At 36.1% G+C, this 24,597-nt stretch overlaps 1 pseudogene; it reads right to left on the reverse strand.

Annotated features, from left to right (window-relative positions):
- Positions 1-18,912: 18,912 nt before the first annotated feature.
- Positions 18,913-19,081, reverse strand: LOC116585322 (annotated as a pseudogene).
- Between the last annotated feature and the right edge of the window lie 5,516 nt (positions 19,082-24,597).

The raw sequence follows: 24,597 nt of genomic DNA on the forward strand, positions 1-24,597 counted from the left end.
CCTGACTAACTCTTTCTGGAGAAAACAGAGAAGCTGTCACAAAGATGTAAATCTTGAAATGTCATGAAGAAACAGATGTTTAGGAGGTGGAAGGGGCAGCATGGTTGAAGGTCTGGGTTGTGAACTATGTATGCTTAAGTCATTAGGAAATGCTAAGTATGAGGAGAGCAAAATGTTTGTATGAAGTGTCTGAAGACAAGGCTGCATGTTCTTTAGTCTTTCAGTAAAACAAATAGCAACCACAACAGCAAAAAAGAAAAATAATCCCTTACCGTTTAATAAAATAGTATCAATCCTTGTCATTCAAAGAATGAATAATAACAATAGCATCGTAGTCTCAACTCCAAACCATTAACCACCAGCTGAACACTGAAAAGATATTATAGATACAATATGCCAAAATTCACTAAACATGCACTATTTTTGTAGTATTAATGAAATGTTTTTTGTTTTTGTAGTATTAATGAAACGTATGAAACAAGATGCTAGGAAATGTTCATATCATCTTAGAACCTGGGTATGGTGGTATCTCAAAAAAGTGCTTTTGAAGGATACCTATAGCACTCCTTTCCTAGCTTAGAGAAGCAAGATCTGAGGCATAAAAGAGCTGTGGAAACAAGGCTGTGTCTCTAAAGAGACTCAACTCTATACCACTGAAACCACAACATGGCTGGGACATGAAGGGGGACCTGCAGATGTCACCCAGACACCATTGTCATCTGCATCTCAGGCTTCTATTGAAGGAGGCATATGGAGGTGAGGGCAGGGGTGGAAAAGAGAGGATAAACAACATCATTAGATTCAACATGGCGAGAGGGTGACTTAAGGAGCTTCTCTGAATTTATCTCCTAAATTCTGAAAAGCAAAGTGAGCCATGCCCCTAGGCAGAGGACAAACGAGGTTGGGTAGTAGGACATTCCCAACTATAAAACCAGCATTGTCGTTATGACCCTTTCCTGGCAGCTAACTCTTCCTGTGCTAATCCTACATTTGTAGAAATAGCCAAACAGATGTCCAGATGGAGCAGGCCCTACTGACAGACAAAAAAGATGAAAGATAAACAGGAAAGAACCACACCAGATCTATAAATACAGAAGGGAAAATAAAGTGAAGAAATGAACATAAGCAGAGGCATATTGAAATTCAAAGGTCGTGCTTTTATTGCCTAGTTTTATTGGCAGGTCTCATTAACATTGCCGAGGCATAAATATGTTGGGTTAGATTTATAGTGGGGCACTTTGTTTGCTAGTCATTCTTCAGGTATTAACTAATACTTCAGATTTTTATGTGTTAAAAAAACAAGACCTGTCTAAATTGAGACTTCAATCTCTCTTCCATTCCAGACTCCCACCGTGACTCTACCCGCAGCTCAGGCCAGCTCTCACAGTCCAGTGGAGTAAGAGGATGTGATCTGCCTTTCCCTCTTTTCCACCTGTTCTTCCACTCTCTACTCCCTGTGCTGCATTCTTTTACCTTCAATGTCAGGGCAGGGAGAAACCTCAGAGGAAATGCTACTGTTGTAACTTGGCTTTAGGTTTTCTGTCTGACAGATGCATAAATGTTAGCTTTCCCTTGTAGCTCCTTTTTGTGGGTTATTGGAGAACTCTACCCACCCAGCTGATAACTTTGATAGATAAGTTTTGAATACTCTTTGACCTCCAGTAGCTTCTCACGGCTCTTGTTCAACAGCTTCATGCCATATGCCATGCTTCTTTCTTTCTGCTTTGTTCTCATAACCACGGAAGGTTTTTATCCTGGGAGAAACTCCTTTGAAACTTGACCAAGCCTGGCTAACTTCTAGACTGTCCATTTTGGCTTATGGAAAGTATGCATATTCATGCTCCTCTACTATGCTCTAGAAGTTCAAGCTTCTTTTTCTGCAGTTTTTTTGTCTCTATCAATCAGCAACTAGGAGCAGCTCTTGCCACTTCTTGCCTTTTGAGTCTTCCAGACAAAAGGAAAGCTCTAATCCTTGTACCTCATCCCTAAGTTTCTTCAAGGACTGTCATACTATCTCCTCAGTAGCCGCAGAACAAAGACCGGCAAGCTTCTGCAGTCAGCAAATATCCAGTCCTTGGATGAGTCTCTCCTCTAGCAACCACCTTGCTGCTTCCTGGAGCTTCTTACTCCCCTCTCCTGGCGTGGAGGGCAACCTGCCCTTCTTTTGAGGACAGGAAGGAAGGGGAATCAACAACCTTTGCAAGATATTACTATAGGCCTTTAACACTTTTCTGAAAATGCCTCCACATGATAGTTCTTACAGATAAATAGAAGCTGGAGAGGGTGATGAGTTTAGGGTTACAAACTTTAGTAGGATCCTCTTTTTAACAATTCTGCTATCAATAGTGTTTAGTCTTAGAAAATACATTTGTTTTCTATTGTGATTGTCACCAATTACCCACAAACTTATGGCTTAAAACAACACAAAATTTATTGTTTTATCATTCTTTCAATTGGAAGTCTAATGTATCTCACTGGTTTAACATCAAGGTGTTGGCAGAACTGTGTTCTCTTTTAAAGGCTCTGGGGAGAATTTACTTTCTTACATTTTCAGCTCCTGGCGGCCATCCACATTTCTTGGTTCATGACCCCTTTGTCCCATTTTCAAAACAAGCAATATGGAATTTCTTTGACCCTTTTTCTGTAATGTTTTAGTCTGTTCAGGCTTCCATAACAAAATACTATAGACTAGGTGGCTTAAACATTAGAAATGTATTTTCTCAGAATTTAGCATTCTAGGAGATCAAAATCAAGGTACCCTCAGGTTTCTGACCTTTCTTCCTAGCCCTAGACAGCCACCTTCCTTCTGTGTCTTCACACAGTTTCTTCTCTGTCCATGAACAGAGGTGGGGGCCAGTAGAGGGCTAGGGAGGGAACAAAACAAAGAGAGGGGAGTGCCAGAGTGAGGTCTGGAATCTCTTTCCAGATTAGGACCCTATCCTTAAGACCTCATTAATCTTAATTGTCTCTCTCAAGGGCCTCTCTCCAAAAACAGTTACACTGGGGATTAGGGTTTCAACAAGTGAATTTTGGAGAAACAAGTTTATAATTTATAGTCATGCCTAGTGACTTTCTGTGATTATAGAAAAGAAACATCCCTTGTTTTTAAGAACTCAGTGACTAGACTGGGCTAACACAGATAACTAAAGGTAATCTCTCCATTTCAAGATCCTTAAACTTAATTACATCTGCAAAATCTCTCGCCATGTAAAGTAATGTATTCACAGGTTTTGGGGATTAGGGTGTGGACATCTCTGGGGGTCCACTGTTGTTCCTACTACAGGAAATTCTAGTTATGGGAAATGTTTAGTTGAACGTTCTGTTACACAGGTTACCAATTTATAGTCCAGTGAACACCATTTTAGGATATGTCAATTTCATTAACTCGGAACATTTCATGTTATCCGTTTATATAAGGAATACTTGTTGGAGAGGATATTTTAGGCCTGGAACAATGAAAATTGCAATTTATTAAGTTATTATATGTACTATATTTAATAATTGTGCCTTTTTTAATGACTTAAGGAACATTTTCTCTCAGTTGTGAGATGAATGATTAGCCCACTAAAAGTACCTACTTCAGAGAGTAAATAACTTCAAAGGAGGGCAGTATCAAGGAATAATGTCCTTTTTCTTTCACACACACTGGAGAAGAGAATGGGATTTAGGCACAGAGATGGAAGCTCTTATCTGCAGTTAGCAGTTCTTATTGACATTAAGTTTCAATATGTACTAAACCGCAAAGCAGAGGATATGAAAGAGGAAGAGGAAAACATTCTCTGCCAATGCACTCAGCAAAACTTAAGGAGAAAGAATTCGGTGAACAATAGAAGAAACCATCTTGAATAATATTAAGGTATAATGGGTCACATATATAAATTATCAATCCAACAAATGCATAGATAAGTGGCAGTCCCAATTTGTCTACTTGGGAGCAATTAAGGATAAAAAGAGCATTTATTGAGCTACATGTTTCTATAATTACATGGTAGGCTTAATCCTCTGCTATGTCTTTGGGGATATGAGCTTGCAGCTGGCTTTGCCTTTTTTGGAAGGCAATTGGAGGGTACCAGAAAGACATCTTCGAAATCTCTGCCCCTGAGATCTTAAACTGTCTAGAATTTCACCATGGTATAGGTGATCATTTTGGAGTGAAGTCTTGCTCTCTCCAGTGCATGGTAACAGGACTGTTAAAAAAATAAATATATTGGGGCGCCTGGGTGTCTCAGTGGTTTAAAGCCTCTGTCTTCGGCTCAGGTCATGATCTCAGGGTCCTGGGATCTAGCCCCACCTCGGGCTCTCTGCTCAGTGGGAAGCCTGCTTCCCCCTCTCTCTCTGCTTTGCCTGTCTATCTACTTGTGATCTCTGTCAAATAATTAAATAAAATCTTTAAAAAAATATATTAAGTCATGAACATCTTCACCTGAAATTTAGCATGTAGCTGACCTCTTTCAGGCGGACTAGGAATAGCAAGAGAATACTGTGAATTTACAAGGGTAGGTTCTGCGGGGGGAGAGTTACTTTGCCTTCTTTCTTACAAGGGAGTGCCTTGCTCTCTGAAGCCATTCAGATTTTTCTCATCACTCAAGACTCAGAGCCAAACTCTGGGGAGCATAGCATCCAGCAGTTTCTACGTTCTTTCCTAAAACGAGAAAAATGCTGGATGTGGGGTAGTGTATTAGATTGGAAAGTACATTCAAATACTGGCTGAAACAAGGAATAGGAATAGAGATGGAGAATTTATAACTTGACACTCTTTTTCCAACTATTTAAAATATGAATGTGTATGGACAAGAACAAGATCATAACATGGAAAAAAGAAAGGGGTTAAAGGTAATGTTTTACTTTTTAAAAAACATTTATTTTTCTTACAAAGAAATAAAAAATTTCTATCTGAAGGATGCATAAGAATAATTGAAATTCTCAACAAACTCAGTTTTGGGGGGAAAAAGTGTATATTAAATTCACTTGTATAAAGGAGAAGGCAGATGACAACTAAATATTTCTTTCTTTTTTTTTTTTTTAAAGATTTTATTTATTTATTTGACAGAGAGAGATCACAAGTAGACAGAAAGGCAGGCAGAGAGAGAGAGAGGGAAGCAGGCTCCCTGCTGAGCAGAGAGCCCGATGCGGGACTCAATCCCAGGACTCTGAGATCATGACCTGAGCCGAAGGCAGAGGCTTAACCCACTGAGCCACCCAGGTGCCCGACAACTAAATATTTCTCAGTAAACTTTGATTCCTGTTTTTACTGAACTGCAAGACTGTAAATCTGAAAAATCATAAAAGGCTTTCAGTATTGGTTATAATTTCTTATAAAATACTTAGACAAATATGTATTTTGGAAGATCTACTCCCGGAGTTCAATTTTATTTTGTAGAATTGTTTCTAATTTTCAAAATATGAAACATACTGTGGACCATGTCAAGTAGAATCTTGAAAACAGTCTGTATAAGAACAGGGAAGAGAATTGTCCTCTGAATCACATAAGGATTTCCATTCACAATGAATGCGAATTCTGTTGCATTGTATTTTCAATGATTTTGATAGGTGCAAACATTGTGTTATCACATTGTTTTCATTTGCATCTCCTAATGAAAAATGGTACTGAGCATCTTTTTATATATTTGTTATATGTATATCTTCTTCGGTGAGGTATCTTCTCAGATCTTTGCCTGCTTACTTGACCTAAGTAAACAAATTTTTAAGTTTGTTTTTTCTTTACTGTTAAGAGTTTTATGTATATATATGTGTATAAATAAATACAGTTTTACATATATACACATATATGTAAAGTTTTGTATATAGCTATATATACATACACACATATAAAGTTTTATATATACATTACATATATTTATATTATATATATTAAGAGTTTTATGTATACATATTTGGTTATAAGAGTTTTTTGTATATTTTGCATATAAATCCTACATCAGGTATGTTTCTTGCAAATATTTCTGTCCAATCTGTGACTTATTTTCTTATTTTCTTTATAGTGTTTTTGGCAGAGCAGACTTAAAATTTAATGAAGTCTAACAATAATTTTTTTTCTTTCATGGATCATGTTTTTGATATGTAAAATCTCTTCACCAAACCCAGGGTCATGCAGATTTTCTCCTATGTTTTCTTCTAAACGTTTTATCATTTTTCCACTGAACATTTGAACCTCTGATAAATTTTGAGTTAATTTTTGTGTACAGTGTAGACCTGCAAATTTTTTACTTGACCAACTAGGTATAGTGATTTACTAAGATGGGAAAGACTGTGGGTATGTCAGTTTTGGGGTTGGAGGTTGGAATCAAAAATGTTCAGGTGTGGACTCATTATATGACCCCATTTGATAAACATGGTTATGTCAAATAAGCAGTTGGAAAGAGAAAAGTAATGAATTTCCACATTCCAATAATATCAGGAAGTCCAGGAATTTTATACATACCTTCACCAGTACCTTGAACACCATCCTTCCTATGTCCTCCCCATCCTTGAGGTGTGGGTTCCTGAGGTTATTAGGTAAAGAAGGTCACGTGGATATTTAGTGAGAAGAAGTAGTGGTGGAGGTATAAAAATAGAGGTGCAAATTATATTTGCAAATCTCAGATCAGAAAATGAATTTGGGACAATGAGGAGGTCTGGAATAGAAACTTTAAGGGTGTTTTGTCAGAGGGCAATGAGAGCCAAGTTTGTTAGATGGCCGTCCACATGGGCGTTGTTTTTCAGAATGATGACTGGACTCTATGGAAAGACTATCATCCAAATCCCAAAGTCCTCAGTAAATGTGGCATAAGGAAGTGGAGGTCAGTTGATGACAGTGAGGAAAATGAGTAATACAAGGTATAGTTGAATATTCAGGGACTCCCTGAGGAGGGGTTTTTGGATGAGTATCAAATGTAGTGAAAATGAAATGTAATGAGAATGAACGGTGAAGAGAAAGATGTACATACCTCCTCACTATAAAACGCAGGGAGAATTGGTTTTCTTTTGAGGATTTATTGAGCAAAATTATAGCATTAGAGGAGAGCCAGGTTACAGTTAGGGCCAAGAGGTAGAGGGAACTGTCAAGGTCTTCCGTATCATAGAGAAGTTTCTTTGGAAATAGCATGGGGATTCTATGTAGTTTCTGTAAAAGGAGGTAGAAGTAGAATCAATAAGAGAATGATAGCTCTGAGAAAGAGAAGATATAAATTAGATGGAAGGTTTGCAATGTGATTATACCTTAAGGGCACTAGAAAGGCAGGGAATACAGAGGAAGATGGGACATACTTGAAAGTAACTAGCCTCCGGGTTCCAGCTGGGGCTTTGATGGGAAGTTGTATTGTTGCTACTACGCATCTGGATCTAAGCATTCCTGGGAGCCCAAGAACAAGAGGCAGATTGTAATATAATCTCAAGGAATACTAGCGTGAGAAGAAAACGTATAAAAATGAGGAATTAAAGTTTAAGTGGAATAAAATAAAAGGGCATGGTAATTTTGAGGGGAAAATGAGGAAAATAATATAATCTCTTTATTTTATAAATTCTTCTTTTGTATTATCAACTTTGCTGTGATCAAGATGGCCTTAATGTTTTCCTCAGTTAAGTGAAAATTTAGACAGGCTTCTTTCTGTCTTCAGGGCCTTCCCTTCCAGTCTGGTCCTTACAGAATCTATATCCTAGAGGTCCTTCCCCTCCCTTAGAGTATCCAATTTAGAACCCTTGTAATTGTAAATTCTTCCTCTGCTCCTTTGAGATGTAAATCTTTATTATTATTTTTTACTTTGTAGAAAAATTTTACTATTGAGGTATAATGTACAATATACTATTGAGGTATAATGTACTATACATAGTGTACAATGTTATATAGTTTCAGATGTACAATATGGTGATTCAATTACTTTATGTATTACTGGGGGTTTACCACAGTAAGTGTAGTTACTATCTGTCACCATCCAGTGTTATTACAATATTAAAGATGATATTCCGTATTCTGTACTTTCCATCTCTGTGACTTATTTTATAACAGGACCATTGTACCTCTTAATCTGCTTCACCTCTTTTGCCTATCCTCCACTCCCTTCTCTGGAAAACAGCTATTTGTTCTCTAGGAGTCTGTTTCTGTTCTTTGTTTGTTTGTCTCTTTGTTTGCTTTGTTTTTTTAGATTCCACATATAAATAGAGTGATATTGTATTTGTCTTTCTCTGTCTGACTTACTTTACTTACATTTAATACCCTCTAGGACCATCCATGTTGTGATAAATGGCAAGATCTCACTCTTTTTATGGTTGAACAATATTACTAATTTATAATATTATCTATCTATCTATATACCACATTTTCTTTATCCATTCATCTATCAATGGACACTTGGGTTGTTTCCATATCTTGGCTATTGTAAATTATATTGCAGTAAACATATGGTTGCATCTATCTTTTTGAATTAGTGTTTTTTTTATTCTTTGGGTAAGTACCCACTAGTGGACTTACTGGATCATATGGTAGTTTTTTTTAAAATTTTTTGAGGAACTTTCATTCTGTTTTCCACAGTGGCTTTACGTTTATATTTACATTCCCACTAGCAGTGCATGGGGGTTCCCTTCCTTCCACATCCTCGTCAACACTTGTTATTTTTTTTTAAAGATTTTATTTATTTATTTGACAGAGAGATAGACAGTGAGAGAGGGAACACAAGCAGGGGGAGCAGGAGGGAGAAGCAGGCTTCCCACTGAGCAGGGATAACAGGGTGGCGCTGGATCCAGAACGCTGTGATCATGACCCGAGCCAAAGGTAGATGCTTAATGACTGAGCCACCCAGACGCTCCAACACTTGCTATTTTTAAATCTTTTTTGATTCTAGCTGTTTTGACTATGTGAAGTTATTCTCACTGTAGTTTTGATTTGTATTTCCCTGATATTAGTAATGTTGAGCATCTTTTCATGTGTCTGTTGGCCATCTATATGTCTTCTTTGGAAAAGTGTCTGTTCAGTTCCTTTGCCCATTTTTCAGTTGGATTGTTGGTTTTTTTTGGTGTTGATTTGTGTAAGTCCTTTATATATTTTGGATATTAACCCTTTATCAAATATATCATTTACAAATATCTTCTTCCATTCAGTAGTTGCCTCTTTGTTTCCTATGCTGTGCAAAAGCTTTTATTTTGGTGTAGTCCCCATAGGTTTTTTTTGCTTTTCTTTCCTTTGCCTAAGGAGACGTAAATCTTTTTAAGTGCCTTTTGCCAGTTTTAACAGTACAAGAACTATCTCTTTTTTGGGTCACATTTTACATATTTATTTCTCAATTTCCCTTCTTGCTTTCAACAGGGATCATTTCCCTTTAGCCTAAAAAATTGCTTTTAGTATTTTTTTTACTTTCAATTTTTTTATTATATTATGTTAGTCACCAGAACTATCCAGAACTATCTTTTTCAATGATCTCTTTGAAATGTAAACATTACAGAGGATGGCGCCCATCTCCTAGTCTCTGTGGGAAGGTAGGTGTCTAATTTCAGTGGGTACCTTGTTGCAAGTTATAAAACTGTCTCTTGCCATGAAGGTAAGGGAAAGTTAGATTTTTCTTTGGATGAGGCCAATTAGCAGACACAGATCGCCAATGTATTCCATCTCACCTCAATGCTAAAAATGGTACCATCTTTTATTTCAGGGAGTTGAGAACAAACTGACATCTGATCTCTCTTCCTTGTTACAATAGACTTGACTAGAGTCTTCTTACTTGTTTAACCTTGCTGGAATTTCTGCTTTGACAATAGCTTATAAATCTTTTCTATCATTACTCTCAGGACTGACTTTTCAGAAGCAGACTGTTCCTTAACCAAGGGCAGGAAAAAACAACTTGAAATAGATTGGGAGACTTGATCACTCAGTTTCCAAAACCTGCTAAAATTTCTGGAAGCTATTTTCATAGAAAAACAGGGCAAGTATATATTCAAGTAACCTTCTTTCCCTGGACATATAAAAATGTCACAGAATACTTACAAAGTCGAAAAGAGATGTTTGCCTTCAGATTACCAGTATTGACCTCCCACCTTTCAGTGAGTCATCTAGTGGGATGATTAAACCTTTCCCCAAGTCGGTCTCTGAGAATATCTGTTGTATTTGCCAGAGGACACCATGGATAATGTATTATTTCCTCTACAAATCACCCTGACTTTTATGCTTTGTCATAAATGACAAACCAGGTATTTAGCTAATGTTTGGTTGTAACAACTTTTACCCTGTTTATTAAAAAAAATTTAAGGGTAATGCATGTTAGAAAATTTATCAAAAATGTGTTCAGTGAGACTGGAGATGGTCATTAGGAAGCTTCTTAGAATCCTTGTCTTAGAACATTTGAAAGTGTGGTTTAGATATTTTATAGATCATAATTGTACTAAGATAGTCTTCATCAATACACATTAATTTTCTTCAAATATCTTCTTCCATTGACATAATGTATATGTGTACTAGATAGTAATTAGAAAAAATAATTTAATCATCAAATATTTGTGAACATGTAAGTAGGTACTATTATACTGATATGAACCTTGTCCTTAAGGAAATAATAATAGTAACAACAACAATACTTGTGGAAGAATGACTATGGATTATGTTGTGCTTAGTGCTTTTCACATATTATTCAGTTTGTACAACAATCAGAAACTTATATTACACACATATGTATTATATAATATATTGATATTTTGCAAGTGAGAAAGCTGAAGCTTAAAGAGGTTGTATAACACACCTAAGTTTACATAAATGGTAAGGAAAGGATGAAGACACAAGTGTAACTGATGAAAAAGTTTGGGCTGTAATCGATTACACAATGCTGACTACTTGGGGTTTATATTTGAGATATAATGAATAGAGAGAAGTAAATAAGTATTTATATTGCTGTTTTAGAAGTATGTGCTTTTCACTTCTGAGATTTAGATCATTAATGCTCCATCATCCAGCTGCAACACTACCATTACTTGACTTCAGGTGGAGGTCAGTGTGCTTGGGATAAAAGCATCACTCACTTGGCTTTCATGCTTCCATGAGTCAGCGTCAAGAGAAGATCTCATAAATCCAAGATTCTAGTGTCTACCATTGCAAGCAATTGCAGATTCCATGAACTCCTTTTCCCTTTTCCAGGTTGGCTTTTGGAGGAAGCTAAGCACCCCTCCACTCTCCCTCATGGGGAGGAACCACCATAATGCTCTCTAGGCATATGGATCTATTTTATTTTCATTTAACTTGAAGTTGTAAAGGACCTACTTCCTCTTGGAATATATCAACCATTTTCTCCAGCTTTGAGGCTTTCGTTGAAATTGAGATGGCAGGAAAAGGCCTATTCTATAAATTAATGCACTTCAGTTGTAAATCTATTCCTCCTTATCCTCTAAATATACAAACATGCTTAATTTTCACTTCATTGTATTTAAATGTAAATAATTCACAAAGGGAAAAACTGGAAAAGAAGATAAAAGAGAGATTAGAAGACAAACTCACGCTAAGGCAAAATAAACCAAATTTAAAACTAAGCCTATCACTCTGCATGAATAAAATGTCACAGAACTGGATAGACGTCTAAGAATCAAGGATTAAGTTGTGTAATTTTTTAAAGGTATTGAGATATTATCTTAATTATCTTTAAATCCTTTCTTATCTTTTTCTATCTTTTATTCTACAAGGTTGAATTTTGCAGAATTCTTCTACAAACCTGAGAGATTAATGTACTCAGAGAGGCTAAAAAATCAAACTCTGGGTGTGATCTCCCTAGGAAACTGGAGCAAACTAATAATCTGTTCTACCCTAACAGAGTTTGTTTTGTAGGGGAACACTTCACTAGGGTCAATTTCTAAAGTAAAACTGATTTAAAATCTATTTGAGAACATTAGCTGCTTTTTGATTCCCTTCAGACTCAAAATGAACCAAAAAAAGGACACATTTATTTTCTCTTTAACTGCCATCAGGCTTATAATATTTCTATTCTGGTCTTCCTGGTGTCCTATGAGTATGACTGCTTTGGGCAATAGACCCCAGTTAGGAGTACAGGAAACTGACGTCTGCAGCCACCTGGGATGAGATTTTGATTATTTCATTTGTGTGCACATAAGTTTATTTCTCTCGTATAAATAGGCAGGAGTGATAGGATTAGCATGTTTGTTTTAACTTTATGAAAAGCTGCATACTGTTTTCCAGAGTGGCTGAACCTCATGCATATCCTCCTTTACTTAGATTTTTTTTCTCTGTACCAGTCGTATGCTGCTAACCAGGACCTGGCAAGAATGAGAGAATTATGTTAATGAGGACTATGCTGGCAGTGGGATGAAATTAGAAGGAAACAGTTTTCTGGAAGTGGGTTCCTTGAGCTGCAAGCAGTATAGCTGTAGAACATCCCTGATTTCCAGGTTAGTCCAGACTTCAGTTTAAAATAAAAGGAATTTTAACTTGTTTAAAAGCCAATACGGAGCAACAAGACTTCTCATTCATTACCAATAGAAATGTAAACTGATACAGTGACTTTGGAAAGCCATTTGACAGTTTCTTATAGAGGTAAAGAAACTATTATCCTACAATCTGAAATTTCATACCTAGGCATTTCCTCAAGTGAATTGAAAATTTATGTTCACACAAAACCCTGTACACGAATGCTTATGACTGCTATATCATAACTGCCCCAAGCTGAAAATAGCTAAGATGTCCTTTAACAAGTGAATGCATAAAAACAAATAAATAAACATAAACAAAAGTAAAAGCAAACAAACAAGAACTGTGGTACATCCATACATTGGAGTTCTCTTATTCAGCAATAAAACGAAATGAACTATTGATTCTGCAACAATATGGATAGACTTTAAATGCATTTTGCAAAGTAGAAGGAACCAAAAACTGTACACAGTCTCAAAATGACACTGCAACTTAGCCGATATCACAATATTATTAAAAATATTTTATTGAATAAAATGACACATAGGTAAATTATTAATATCTATAAAACGAAGGGAAAGGTAACTTTCATCATATTTTTGTGTTGCTATTTACAGTTTTGCCTAGTTTCTTTGGAGGGGGCCCCCTCTCTTTTGAAACTAATGATCTGGGCACCTGGGTGGCTCTATTGGTTAGGTGTCTGACTCTTGGTTTTGGGGAGCCTGCTTCTTCCCCTCTCTCTCTGCCTACTTGTGATCTCTGTCTGTCAAATAAATAAATAAAATCTTAAAAAAAAACCCTATTTTTATAAAGCAAGATCTCAGAGTAATGAGATCGAGACCACGTTGGGCTCTAGTCTCAGTGCGGATTTTGCTGGGGAGTCTCCCTCTCCCTCTCCATCTGTCCCTCATTCTGCTGGCACCCTCTCTCTCTAAAAACTAAATAAGTAAATAAATAAATAAGTCTAATGATCTATAAGAAAAATTAGTTTTTCTTCAATTTTGCAATCAAATACTTTTAAATCTTAAAACAATGGCAGCTCTACATAAAATGTAAAATTTAGAAAAGTTTCCAAAAAGTTAAAAACTATTTTTATAGGGGCGCCTAGGTGGCTCAGTGGGTTAAAGCTTCTGCCTTGGGCTCAAGTCATGATCCCAGGGTCCTGGGATCAAGCCCCACATTGGGCTCTCTGTTCAGTGGGGAGCCTGCTTCCTCCTCTCTCTCTCTGCCTACTTGTGATCTCTGTCTGTCAAATAAATAAATAAAATCTTTTAAAAAACCCCTATTTTTATAAAGCAAGATTATGTAATAAGCTTACTTGTTTTATTTCTATGTGGGACATAATTAATAAGAAAAATTTAAAAATTTTAAAGTAATGATTCACTGTGTGTTATAATGTTATATAGATTATAATATGTATAATTAAAGAATATAGTAGCAATACTATAGAGGTACTGAGATAAAAGAACATATACATACAGAACATGTACATTTCTATACCCTACACCCTAATTTAGAAAAATCTAGAACATGACAGTCTACATAAGCATACTTTCCATTAACTATCAGAGTGATTATGTCATCATACACCATATAGTCCCTGGAAAACTCTACCTTACATTTATGAAAAAAGGGAGTGAACAGTTTATTATGAAAATAGTCATGTATCCTCTGCACATTGAGAACTGCTGTATTAGGCTGTGACCTGTCACTGACAGGTTGGATAGAAGGAGAAAGGAAAGTATAACTAAAGGTTCAAATTCTTAGGTGTCTTAGTAATGGAACTTTAATAAAATGAGAACGTTTTAGTCTATATTAAAATACTTGAGAGACAAAGTCAAAACCACTTTATATATCTTTGTTACTTGTTTTTACCAATGGAGCCCATGAACATTTTGATAAATATTTATTATCAAAATTTGGTAATACAATAGAGTTTTGTCGTCAGTAAGCAGGGAAGCCATTTGATCTGTCGTCTGAACACAGTCCATCAAAAATGAAAGGGGTGCTACTAATTATTATGCAGAGCCAATAGATGCAAATAGCTTTGTCCCAGAGGAACCAGAACATAAAGTCATCTTATCTCTGAAACACATGTTCTGGTTAGCTTGGAAGATTTCTAAATTTGTGAATATTTCTGTAGCTTATACATTTCACACATTAAAACTCAGTAAGTTTAAATTCCTGAGGGTTGCTGAATTTGTATGATAAATAGCAACATTTAAGCAATGATGAGGTTTGAATGCTGAAATTTTGGTTGGCTTACTCAGTAACTAAGTTACTTCTGTACATCCATTTTAACATAATTGCATCTATATTATATACAGTGGAATTGAAAAGCATTATCTGATTCTAAATTATATGTAGTTATTATTAGTATATTCTCTTTACTATACATAGGTTTCACAACAATTCTCAACATACAAAACAGGTGCATGCCATTTATGAAAAGAAAAGGTCAGAATTATGAAAATGAATCTTTAACCCAATAACTTATTATTATTGATGGTATTATTATTTTGGTTATATGTGAATGTGTTATATTAAACACAAATTATGTTGATAGTCTTATGAAGAAAAATATTTAAGAGTGTATCAAGGTATATTTGGTGGCAGGCATGGCCAATGAACAAAGAATTGATGTAGCTTATCTCTCTCTTTTTTTCCTACTAGTGGCTAAAGACCAATGCAATCATCTTGAACAGAAACAGAATAAAATATTTATGAGGATTGGCTTAGAAAAAGCTTCAGGAAGTGGTTATTCTTTTCACAGTATTTTCATTTGGGTTTCGGAGTGCTGAGCAGTTGTTATGTGTGGTGTTTGTTCCTTTAAGAAGGAAAAAATCCTCTCCAGATATAGCAGAAAGCTGACACATGGACAAGAAGGAGTGGTGTCAGAGTGGCCACTGTCTTGCTATGGGCAGTCTTGTGTCATCTAATCCACCTTTCCTTCAGTTGATAAAGAATGGATTGTAGGAGTAGTGCACTATTCCCCCAAAAACCGTTGAAATGAGCAATTAATATGAATTACTGCAAAGCAGTAGTTTCTGTTTTATAGCCCTCCATGGGCATGATTATCCAATATCCAGGTTGTCCAGGATCCTCACATTGACTTCTTTATTATTGCGTGCCTTTTCAGATATTTATTCCTGAAATAATGCTTTCAATAGAAAATCAGTCACTTTACCACTTTTTTTTAGTCATTTAACTTAATATCCAACTATTACTGAAAAACTATTTAAGGATTCTTAAAATACAATAGCCCTTTCTTCTCACACTGCTGAAAGACTGTACTTTCTAGTCATGTTCCCCCAAAACTCTTGTCACAAAACTCTCCATCTACAACACACTTTATCTCGGCAAGCTTCAGATCAGGGAGTTGTGAGCTCTTTTCGTAAATCATATCTACCATATCTGAATTCTTTCATAGAATGTCACATTTAAAACCTTTATAAACAGGTTGTAGCTTTACTTTGTTTTAATTGCAAAAAGCAATAAACTGATAGATGGTTATTTATTCCAAAGTAGATGGCTTTCAAAAGTTTTTCATTAAAGTTCCATCAAATTAGTTCAAAGTCTCTATAACTTGATTGAATCTGTGGAGCTTCAGTGTTTCTTTTATTCACTGATATTTCTTCTTTTTTTCTAAACTGTTTTTTGTCTAATCTCCTGAAACTGCTTTCTTTGGGAGACATTACCTTTACAATGAGGGAAGGTAGAATGGTGGTAGGATGTGAGCTCTGGATATGGACTGCCTAAGTTTAAATGAGTTAAATGAGTTAAATACCTGGACCTTCTTCACAGGGAAATTATGAATTTTAAATGAATTAATTCATGTAAAGTTCATAAAATTATGACTGATATGAAATAAGCATTTAATGCAACTTATTGAGGGCCTACAATAATTCAGGACCTGTGATAAACACTTAGGGAGATAGCTAAAAAGGAAACACATTTTTAAGGACCGACTTTAGAAGGAGAAGTGCCCATTGAAACGAATGGAATGGAATGCAAATCGAAACTGCATTGTACTAATATCATATAGGTTACAGAGGTGGCATAAATCTGGGGGGGTTTCTGAAAAGTCTTCCCAAAGATTACAACTAATCTTGAACTCTGGATGGATGATGAAGAATCATCTGGCTTCTGTAACTTTGGAAAGGCAGAGCAGGTGGCATTCTGGGCAGATGGCATCTCTGATATCTTTCCTAGAGTCATTCCCGGAGGCTTGCCCAGGGCCTACTTCTCAAGGCATTCTAATGATTTAGGAGGTTCAATGAATTAAGTTGTCTTTTGCTCAAAGTAGGTAGAGCAAGTTTATCTTTTTTTTTTTTTTTTTTTTTTTAAGTAGAACCCTGAAAAATATAGAGGCTTATAGTATTTTTTTTTCACATGATTTTTAAAGAAATCATACTTGTGATAACTGCTTTTAATCTTGGTCACCTGTTTACTTTTAATCTACATATAAGATAAGCATCTCATCTATACTTCTTAGATGCCACGTCCTTTTATGGATTGTATTTTTAAAGTGTATTTTAAATATACGTTATCTATTTGTACATTTCAAAGAACTTAACCTCATGAACTCTGACTTAATTAAATGTAAAATATAGACACTAATACCTATTACATATGATTGTTATGAACAGAGAAAATAATTGTTTTTATAAAGATGCTTTGAACACTGCAAAGGATTATTATAAACATTAGACACTACATGTATTTGTTTTGATCCACTGTCATGGAATTCTCAGAAAAAATAGTATCAACTGAAGAGACCCACTTCATAGCAACAATGCGTGGAAATGGATCCATGAACATGGAATTCACTGGTCATATGACATTTTGCACCACCCAGAAGCTGCTGCCTAATAGAGGATTGGAATGGACTACTGAAGGTCCATGTGAAGTTCTGTTTCAAGGCAACATTTTAGTAGCATTGGGAGTCATTCTCTAGACCTCAGTATACACAATGAACAAAAGACTTTTGTATGGCTCTGGTCCTCAAAAGCGTAGTACGTGGATCTGGAAAACAAGGGGATGTAAGCAAGATCATCACTTGCCATTATTCCAGTTGACCAGATTGGAGAAATTTGGGTGCCTGGTTTCTAGAACTCTGGGTTATTGAATTACAAGCTACAATTTCCACTTGTGCATTTTGTCTTCTTTATGCTCATTAACCATCCCGAAGAAAGAGGAATCATCAACCTGGCAGAGGTGATTGATTCTTATCATCAGGAGAGGGTATGGACATTATTACACATTGAAGGAAGGAAGATTATGGCTACCAAGCAATCCACTGAGGACTCTCCTTCTTAGTACTCTCTTGCCCAATTTGTTATGGTTATTGTTTTTTTAATAGTCAAAGTAGTTTACTTATTTAGGTTTTTTTTTTATAGAGAATCTTAAGCAGGCTCCATGCCCAGCTCAGAGACTAAGATGGGGCTCGATCTCTTGACCCTGAGGTCATGACCTGAGCCAAAATCAAGAGTTGGATGCTTAACCAACTGATCCAGATAGGCTTCCCAAAATGGCTTATTTTGTTTATGAATGTGGGGCTTGGCTGGGCCCACCTTGGCTGTTGCACTCAAGGTCTCTCATGCTGATGTGTCCAGATAATGGCTAGGACTAGAGTCATCTCCAAAGGCATGTTCACTCTCGTTTGGGGCCTAGTCTGGGGAGACTCAAACAGCTGAGGACTGAAACAACTGGGAATCTTAGACATCTCTCTCTTTCTCAATAGATCATTCATTTTTGTTGCTGTTTGCAAAATTGCTATTGTAATACTTTGTTGAATGAATATACCACAATTTATTTATCCATTCTACTACTGGTAGGCATTTGGGTTGTTTCTAGCTTGGGGCAATTATGAATAGTACTGGTATAAGCATTCTTGAATGCATTTCTTGGTACACAGGTGTGTCGATTTCTCAGGTACATAGCTAGACTGGAACGTTACAGGTTTAAGTAAAAAATAAACAACTTTCAAAATAGTTCTATTGCATGGAGCACTGGGTGTGGTATATAAACAACGAATCTTGGAACACTGAAAAAAAAAATACATGTTTATCCTCTTTAAAAAAAAGTTTCAACAACTGTTTCTTTTACTGTCTTTCAACTGTCCCTACTCCTACCACAAAGACGAAGGTTTTTTATATCTCTGATCTGGTGCTAATCACAATTTTAAAATGAATCATTTGCTTTCTTGAATTTGGCCATATCTTTTAAAAAAAATAAACAAAAGAATCTTTTTTTTTTTTTTCTGGATGAAATTGTTGACCACGTCAACATTTCTCTGTAGTTAAAAACCTTTCTGAGTTCCATGTGTCTGGAATTTATAAAATCTATTTTTTGAGATGGTAGTCAATCCATCCATCATTCATATATTCATCCATTCATTAATTAGCTCAGTGGACCCAGTGTAATCACAAGAATCTGGTAAAAAACAATATATTTAATAATGACAATAACATTCCCCTGAGATGTAAGCAAAACAGATATGACTACTATCATTACTTCTATTCAGTATTTTACTGGAGTTCTTAGCAAGTGCAAAAAGGCCAGAAAAGGAAATTAATGTTAAAGAACTAGGGAAAAAAATAAAACTGTTATGATTTGCAAGTGATAGGATGCTATTTATAGAATATCCCCCAAAATCTACACTTGATCTTAGCCAAAAGGCCGAGAAGAGATTCCCCCAAAATCTTAGAGATATTTTTAGAACATCTTAGTGAATTAGCAAGTCCATCCAGATGCAAAATCAACATAAAAATATCAGTTTTACTTCTATGTACCAGAAGCCAATTGGTATATGATAAAATTATAATTTGATACGATTAATATAGTATCTTAAAACATCTGGTATTTATGAATAAGTCCAATGGTTTCTACACAGAAACTTATGAGTTATTATTGACGATAATGAAATAAACCTAAAGGAATGGAAGTATATATGTTAGTAAATTAAAAAGTCAGTGTTGGTTAGATATTAGTTTTCCTCCCATTTATTCTTATATATAGTGCAATTTCATTTGAAGGTAAACATATTTTCTTGTTAAAAATGACAAGCTAATGCAAAACCTCAAAGAACTTAGAGTAGCCAAGACCATCTTGAAGAAAAGGAAGAATAGAATTGGGGGGGTTTCACCTACACATACCAACATAGTAAAAGCTCTAGTATTAAGAGAGTATGGACCAGAGATCAACAAATGGACCAATGGAACAGAGTGGCATCCAGAAAAATACCTACACATATTTATACTGCCAACAAGTGGCATTTCAATTTAGTGAGGCAGGAGAAAGATGGTCTTTTCCATGAAGTGGTGCTAAAGCAATTAGATATATGTAAGAAAAAAAAATTTCGACACCTACTTCACATCATACACAGAAATCATTCCATACAGATTGCAGATCTAAATGTCAAAAGTAAAACAAAAAAGATTCTGAAAGGAATCCAAGGAGATTATGTTCCTAAATTTGAGGTAGACAACCATTTCTTTAAGGACACAGAAAGCACTAACTATAAAGGGAAAGACTGGTGAATAGTAGTATATTAAAATTAAGAACGATTATTCATGAAAATATAATCAAATGTTAGAAAATTCAAGCTACACAGTAGAAGAATATATTTAAATGTACATACCTGACAAGGCACTCATATTTAAAATGCATAGATATCCTACAAGTCAATTAGAAGAAACAAATAATCCAATAAAACATTGAACAATAGACTCAAGCAACTATTCATCAAGACTCAAGCAATCTATTCATCAAAGAAGAGATTAGTATGACCAATACATTTTTTTAAAGGATTTTATTTATTTGATAGAGAGAGAGCACAAGTAGGCAGAGCAGCAGGCAGAGGGAGAGAAGCAGCAGCCTCCCTGTTGAGCAGAAAGCCTGTTGCAGGACTTGATCCCAGGACCCTAGGATCATGACCAGAGCTGAAGGCAGACAAGTTAGTTAACCGAATGAGCCACCCATGTGCCTGTGACCAATACATTTTTTAAAAGGTGCTCAACTTCTTTGGTCATAAGCAAAGATTTAAAACAATAATCTAACTTAATGAACCCCTGCCAGGACAGCTAATTGTAAAAAGAAGATAATCTAAAAGTTGTTGAGGATGTGCAACAGCTGGAAACAGGAGTATTAATGACTGCAACCACTTTTGAAACAGAAGAAAACTAAGATTCAGAGAGATCATACACTGGGATTTGAATAATGGTTTGTATGAATATGAACTTTTTGCTTTAATGGTTGCATTCCTTTGTTTTATTCATTTGTTCTTTTAACCATTAATTTCTTATTATATGTCAGTCACAGCCCTGGATGCTGAGATTGTAAATAAGCCAACCAAGGTTCCTGCTCTCATCAGCTTTCAGTCTGGTATCCAAAACAGACACAAAACAAATGAACAAATAAATAAGCAAGAAAGCTATCAGATGGTGGTAATGTATGAAGGAAATTAAAAAAAGGTGGTATGACAGAGATTGAGACATCAGGGAGTATATCTAAGAGAAGATACTGTTGTATCTGAGATCTGATTGAAAATAATCAGGCAGCCATGACAAGATCAGAAGGAACTCTTTCCAGAAAGAAAGAACAACTTGTGTAAAAGCCCAAAGGCAGGGATCTAGTTCTAGGGACAGAAGAGGGTTACTATGGTTGAAGCAGAGTGAGTTATGAGAAGGAATCGTAAGGCAAGAGGAGCCGAGGAGGCAGGCAGAATAAAATCATGGAAGACTCCGTAATCTAACAAAACAATTTACACTCTAAGTGTGGTGGAAAACAACTGGAGAGTTTAAAACCAACTGTATGTGAGTAATGAATTGTTTGTGATAAGAGTAAATGTGAAGGATCCAGGTCGGAGGGGTCACCATAGTTGGTAAGTAAGAGATAATGTTAGTGAAACATCGGAGGTAATGCAGATGGAAAGAAAGTTTTTGAGGCAGGAGTTGATGGGACTTTTAAACTGATTAGATTGTGTAGGAGGGAAAGAAAAGAATCAAATCTTACTGGTTTAAGCAACTTGTTGGATGGTGGTTGCACTATGTGTTGAGATGTGGATCAGAGGAAGAGTTAGTTTTGGGGGTGCTATGATCACCTCCTATTCATTCCATCAGTGAAGGAAGGATCCTGTGCCCTAAAATACAGGAGATGGTCAAACATACAACACCTAATTCTGGACAGATGAGACTGACAGCAGTTTATTATTCATGTATTCTCGGCGCAGGGGAAGATAATACTGCATGCCGTTCTAGGCCATACAGGTGTTACGCTTGGGAGGTGGGAGAGCCAGAAGGACTGTGGGGAGGCAGATCTTAGGTAACAGGAGGGTGCAGTTCCCACTGGTTCCTGCAGGAGGATGATTAGTTTGTTTAAATAATTTTGTGGGTTTAGCAAGGAAGTGAATCTGTTGGTATGGGGATCAGTTTGGGGGTGGGTGCAGCTGGTCCCGCTGATAGTGTTCAGATAGAGAAAGTTTCCTACTGGGTAGGAGCACTTCTGCAGGAGTAGAGGAGCTCACAGCCAGACTTTTGGGGGGGTCTATGAGGCTCAAAGATGTCAAGGCAGCACTTGAGAATTCAGATCTTATAATACAGGGGATATTGAGTTCTTTTGGCCATGTACCTTTGAGGTGTCTGTGTGAAGATTCCATTCACATGGAGGTGTCAAGTTGGATATACACATCCAGAACAGTGAGAAATCAGAACTGGAGATATGAATTAGGAGATATGAATATATCAAGTTATAGTCCTGGATGGGAGAGTATAGAGAAGAGAAAAGGGCCCAGGACTTAGCTTTGGATACATTTGCACTTTGAGAGACATATCAAAAAGACCAGGAAGAGTAGCTGGTGAGATAGGGAGAACAGGAGAGATATCATGATCCAAGAGAAACATTGCAACAAGGAAGTGATCGTATGTGACAAATGCTCCTGAGTTGTCTTGTAAGATAAATAATCTTTGGATTTACAACTTGAGAACCTTAAGCAGAGGGTATCTATGGAGTTGTGGGAAACGGAGTGGAAATTGGACATTCTTTGCTGGTGCCATTTATAGTTCAGTGAAACCAGTGGAGTCTTCTCCTCTCCAGCATTTAGTTGTTTAATTTTGACAACAAAATCCACTATGGAATCTAAGTCATGTGGATATAGAAAATAAGTATTCAGGGGCGCCTGGGTGGCTCAGTTGGTTGGACATTGGACTCTGAATTTAGCCTCAGGCCATGATCTCAAGGTCGTGAGATAGAGCCCCGAGTAAGGCTCTGCAGTCTGTGGGAGTCTGCTTCTCTCCCTCTCCATCTACTCCTCCCCCACTGGCTGCCCAAGTGCTCTCTCTCTTCAATAAATAAAGAAATCTTTTAACAAAAGAAGTATCTATCCCTTTTCCATAGGAAGTTAGCCTTATCTGTCTTTCAGAGGCTGATGTAACAATTTGTGGGGTGTTTCTCATCTAAGAGGGTAAATACTTATCACCTGAGAAATTGCAACAGGCAGAGGTATTGGCAGTCACCACATGGCCCAGACTTCTTCGATGTCACACTCCCTCAATATCTATGCTGAAGCCTTACTAAACTTCTAGTTTCACAAACAAGTTCTTGCTTCAGAATATTTGCATATGCTTTTATCTCTGCCTGAAAAAATAATCTTCCATTTTCTTTTGGGTACTCAGGATCATCTTAGCTTTCTGTTTAAATGTCTGTTTCTCAGGAAAATCTCCCTGACCTCTCAGGTTAGGTTATGTTTCTTTGCTATGTATTCTCATTGTGAATTTTTCCTTTGCAACTGTTTGATGGTCATATCCAGGTAATTATTTGAGTACTGTCTTCTTACTTGACCGTACGTTCTAAGACAACCTGATCTCCATGTTGTTCTTAAGGATATTTCTAGTGTTTGGCACAAATCTTGGCATAGTGTGAACAAACAGTAAATACTTGGATTATTCTCTTCTCAGTCATAAGTGGGAGTGGAAGGACTGTTTAACAGTAAGGATAAAGACAAAACCAATTTCAACTGTTTTTTTTTTTTTTAACTTTACTTTATGCCTAGGATAGCTTATTGGAATAGTTTTTTAAAAATATTAGTATAGCATGGAGGATATTAGGAGAAGGAAGGGAAAACTGAAGGGGCAGATATAAGAGGGGGATACAAACAATGAGAGTCTGTGGACTCCAAGAAACTGAGGATGTTAGAGGGAAGGGAGTTGGGTGAAATGGGGGCGCCTGGTGATGGATATTAAGGAGAGCATGGATTGCTTGGAGAACTGGGTGTTATACACAAACAATGAATCATGGAACACTACATCAAAAAACTAATGATATACTGTATGGTGACTAACATAACATAATAAAATAAATAAGTAAATTAAAAAATGTTAGTATTACTGAACTTATAATAAGTTTCTGTGTTCAACTTCACTCTTTAAAAAAAATCTACTCAAAGTTTGAACTGTCATATTGACTTAAATAATAATAATTCCAAGGAAGGCCACTCTAGTTAATATATAGTTCTGTAGCAAAATAATTCTGTTATCAATCTATCTATCAACATCTGTTTTGTTATTTTCATATTGCATACATCTCTTAAATAATGATAAAAGACAAATATGGGCAAGTAATTTGCCCATATTTGGGCAAATGACAAGTAATGGAGTAATGCCTCAGAATTACTTCATACATGATCTTCATTCCAACCATGACTCCCTCCGAACTTGCTATCACTCAATTCTGATATCTATATATTTCTTTTCTTCCACCCTAAGCCATTTAACTATTCACTCAAACTTGACCCTCATCTTTTCCTTCATTTCATCCCTGACGAGGCTGGTATCAGACACAGAGCAAACACATCTGTTTTAAACAGTACGATAATAAAACAAGGCTGAATATTTCATATTAAAGTCTTTCTGAAACTAAAAAAAAAAATGATTACACTAATGTTTCAGAGTCAAAATAAAATGTTATGTACTCAATAAATCCAACAGCTTGTACAAATTGTGTAGAATAATAAAAAATTCCTTTCATTGCTTGTAATGATTCAGGAAATTCTCTGCATTCTGAGTTTGGTGTGAAATGTTTCAGACAGGAAAGTCCTTGGTCATTCGTAATCAGATTAGTGTCCATTCATATGACTTTGATGTATGGCTGAAAGAACATCAGGAGAATGTAAGGAAGATGTGAGCACTCCTTTGGTTGTATGAATCTAAATG

Source organism: Mustela erminea, chromosome 2 (genome assembly GCF_009829155.1).
Source record: "Mustela erminea isolate mMusErm1 chromosome 2, mMusErm1.Pri, whole genome shotgun sequence".
Lineage (NCBI taxonomy): Eukaryota > Metazoa > Chordata > Mammalia > Carnivora > Mustelidae > Mustela > Mustela erminea.